Source organism: Cryptomeria japonica, chromosome 6 (genome assembly GCF_030272615.1).
Source record: "Cryptomeria japonica chromosome 6, Sugi_1.0, whole genome shotgun sequence".
Classification (NCBI taxonomy): domain Eukaryota; kingdom Viridiplantae; phylum Streptophyta; class Pinopsida; order Cupressales; family Cupressaceae; genus Cryptomeria; species Cryptomeria japonica.
The window spans coordinates 144,951,101-144,955,250 of NC_081410.1; the positions used below are offsets into that span (position 1 = coordinate 144,951,101).

Sequence of the window (4,150 nt, forward strand, 5' to 3'; positions counted from 1 at the left end):
AATTTTGTATATAAAAACATCAATGAGTTGTAATGTGCATATCTAGATGCTAAATTTTGCATTAAAAAACGACGAGTTGTAATGTGCATATCTAGATGCTAAATTTTGTATTAAAAAACGACGAGTTGTAATGTGCATATCTAGATGCTAATTTTTGTATAAAAAAACAAGTTGTAATTTGCATATTTAGATACAAAATTTTGTAAATATAAACAATAATGAGTTTGATCGTTTATATTAGATGCCAAATTTTATATATGAAAGTGTCCACGGGGCTGACTTGCAAATTTTGAGAGCCTAAATTTGTACCATTTGATTACAAATACATTTGTAATAAACTTGTAACATTTGATTATAAATAACTGTGTCTGATTCTGACATATGTTAAATAACTTGCAAATGGGTATCTGAATATGCAATTTTTTTCCAAGTGCTTTGGGAAAGTTTTGAGTTATTGTTGAATTACCCGATTTGAAGGGCTAGTATGAATAGTCTGAAACCGAGAGAGGCCCTTTTAGATAGCAACAACACAACCCCATATGTTCAAAGGGATCGTCCATAACTGCCATGGTCTCCAAGTTACGCGACATCAAAGTTTGACCATTTTTTCCATTTTGAGCGCTCAAGGGAAAACATCGCTACGAGGTGGCTTCGAACAATCAGATGTCTTGGGATGCGAGAGGAGGGAACATCTAGCATAAAATTGACCACTCAGATGCGCTTGTGTTGACGGTTTGTTCCCATGACGAGCAGAATGAAAGATGCACTATTTTGCCACCTCTCACTTATGATTTTTGATGTGACAAAAAATTCTGACCACAAGAAAATGGAATTGAGTTGTCTGAAACTGAGAGAGGATTGTTTAGGAAGCAAAAACGTGACCCCATAGGTTCAAACAGATCATCCATAAGTGCCACGGTCTCGGAGTTACGTGATGTCAAAGCTTGACTGTTTTTTCCACTTTGAGTGCTTAAGGGGAAACGTCGCTACGAGGTGGCTCAGAATGATCGAACGTCTTGGGGAGTGAGACAAGAGCACACCTAGCATAAAATCGATCACCCGGACATGCTCGCGCTAACAGTTCGTTCCCACGATGAGCAGAACAAAAGATGCACTATTTTGTCAGCTCTCACTGACGATTTTTTATCCGACAGAAAAAATCTCACCACAAGAAAACAAAATCGTTTTGTCTGAAACTGAGAGAGGATTTTTTAGGCAGCAACAACAAGACCCCATAGGTTCAAATAGATCATCCATAAGTGCCATGGTCTCCGAGTTATGCGACGTCAAAGTTTGACTATTTTTCCACTTTGAGCGCTCAAGGGAAAACATCGCTATGAGGTGGCAGAATGATCAGACGTCTTGGGAGTGAGACAAGGGTACACCTAGTGTAAACCCAACCACCCGGACACGCTTGCACTGATAGTTCATTCTCACAACAAGCAGAACGAAAGATGCACTATTTTGCCACCTCTCATTGACGGTTTTTGATAGTTTTTTATGCGACAGAAAAAATCTCACCACAAGAAAATGGAATCGAGTTGTCCGAAACCGAGAGAGGATTTTTTAGGCAGCAACAACATGACCCCATAGATTCATATGGATCATCCATAAGTGCCATGGTCTCTGAGTTACACAACGTCAAAGTTTGACTATTTTTTCCACTTTGAGCGCTCAAGGGAAAATGTGGCTACGAGATGGCTCTAAACGATCAAACGTATTGGAGAGTGAGACAAGGGAACACCTAGCGTAAACCCGACCACTCGGATGTTCTTGTGCTGACGATTCGTTCCCACGATGAGCAGAACGAAAGACGCACTATTTTACCACCTCTCACTAATGGCTTTTGACGAAAGAAGAGATAATTGGTTTGATTTGATGTTAAAATGATTGCTTCAACTCTTCTTTTATAGGCGATTTGGATGAATAGGTGTGTCTCTTACCCTAAGGCTGACTTGTTATGGAATAAAATTTAAATGAAAACCTTACCTAAGTCGACTTGTCCTTAGATAAATTTCAAATTCGCTTTGTGCACTCAAACCTTGTATTAATTGGTTCTTGAAATGATGAACTTCGCTCCATAAGCATGAGTTTATGAAATAATAACTTCACTCCAATCTCTTCATGCACGAAGGACTCAAAGCAAATTCACTCAATCAAAATATACAATATCAGCATTACTAGTGTCGGTACTTGGGTATACACAATATGAGCAATAGATAGTTTAATAGTATATGCCATATGAGTTACAAGTATTGAACAAATTGGATCACATTTCAAGACATATACACAATGAACAAATTTGATCACATTTCAATAGCAAATAACTAAGTTTCAAGAATATCAAGTTTCATATATATCAATGAACAAATTGGATCAAATATCAAGTTTCATATATATCAAAATGAACAATAATCATGTACATATCAAAAAATGGCATAGATGCCAAATCAATAATAGTTACAAAAATGTGGCATGTGTTATGTCTATTAAAGTCAATATATACATATAGAAATGTCGAATATATAAAAAAATTGGTCCTTCAATGACCACAACTATAACTATATGTCTCTATCGATATCTATGACTGTGGCAGATCATCGAAATCAATCCTCTTCGAAGCAGTACTTGGCTTTGTGGGTGGTTGCACAAGGAGAATTCAAATGTCGAATCATATATATTTTCTCAATATAACTTCAAAATAACTAAATACTGAACTCTAAACTGTTTGAAGTTGAAATGTTGATTACCTCATCTTTGTCTTCTGCAATTGGGTGAGGTTCAGGATCCGTGGGATGTCCTGAAGGGGGCTGTAACTGGCAAAACAACATTAATATATGTTAATAACATATATGTCAAATAACACATAATAACTAAAAATGAATAGACTAAGAAACTAAAGCATACCGGAGCCTCAGATGGATGTGTTGTGGTCGTAGGAGGCAAAGTCACAGATGAATTAGTTACGACCATTTCCTATATCCATGGTAAGTGATCCAATAGGAGTTAACTAGAGGGTTTCAACTCCGTTGTACACTTAGTGAAAAGGAGTTGATCTAAGACAAACATACCTTTTCCCTTGGTCGTGTTGGATCCCATAATATACATGTAGGACTTCTAATGAAATGGAATGGTAGAATAACAGTAGGAAGTTTTGAAGGGGCCTGTAATAGGTTAAAGACAATTATACAAGTTAATAACCCAAAGTTGTTGACAAACTAGATAAAACAAATATTTTTAACATATGTAGAACAAATGCACACCGAAGCCTCATATAGTTCTCCTGTAGGCTATAACCTTAGGAGGCCTAGTCGAATCTGATGCAACTATTACCATTTCCTGTATGAAAAATGATAACATATGATATAGACATAAAAGGATTTAGTTATTTTGAACAAGCAAGAATGCAATCCAAAGTGAATATGAAGATATCACCTCTTCCCTCTGCTGAACCTCATCGACATTAGGTGCATTCATTAATTTCGTAAACCCCACATGTTTCTGTATATAGAACAAATAAATTAAGTGCATTTATCAATATCTACATATACATGTTTAATCATAATACATTTTAACAAATGAATTTAAATTGTACTGAATTACCTTCTGTTGTTTGGGTGTCCGAGATGATATCTTTTTCTGCCTCAGAGTGTTAGAGGATGGCTTTCTCACACGAGATTTCCTCGAGGCGGGTGGGGTAAACTAACAGAAACAAATTAACATAAGGGAAAAGAGCATGTATTTAATATATCACTTTAGTAAAAAATATATAAATCTAAATGGTACTGCATAGCTATCTTGGCCAAAGTCAATGGTCGAAAGTGTGATATCATCAAGTTGGGACATCTCAGCCACTGATAAGCCCTATAAAACACCAAGTAATGATAAATATAACTAACAAAAGACATTTTGAAACCAATGTATTATTATATTTTAAACAAATTTACAAATATTTACCTCTGGTGGCGAAACTACTCGTGATTGTGGAGTCGATTGAAAAGTATGTGGTGTACTCCCACCACATACTGCACCCTGCAATGCGTTTTATTTATATGTTACTTTAAATTGTTCTAAAAATAAAAATTCATTTCTTTTTATAAGATTTAGTCACTTAATTGATAACATGTCATAAACAGAATTAAACACACCT

At 35.8% G+C, this 4,150-nt stretch overlaps 1 long non-coding RNA gene across 1 annotated transcript; it reads right to left on the reverse strand.

The window, feature by feature from the left end:
- Nucleotides 1–2,750: 2,750 nt before the first annotated feature.
- LOC131064937 (uncharacterized) lies at nt 2,751–3,341 on the reverse strand. The gene is made up of 4 exons (XR_009111335.2): nt 3,264–3,341; nt 3,072–3,164; nt 2,908–2,976; nt 2,751–2,816 (listed from the first exon to the last, which is right to left on the reverse strand). It is a non-coding gene; the product is annotated as an uncharacterized LOC131064937 (long non-coding RNA).
- Between the last annotated feature and the right edge of the window lie 809 nt (nt 3,342–4,150).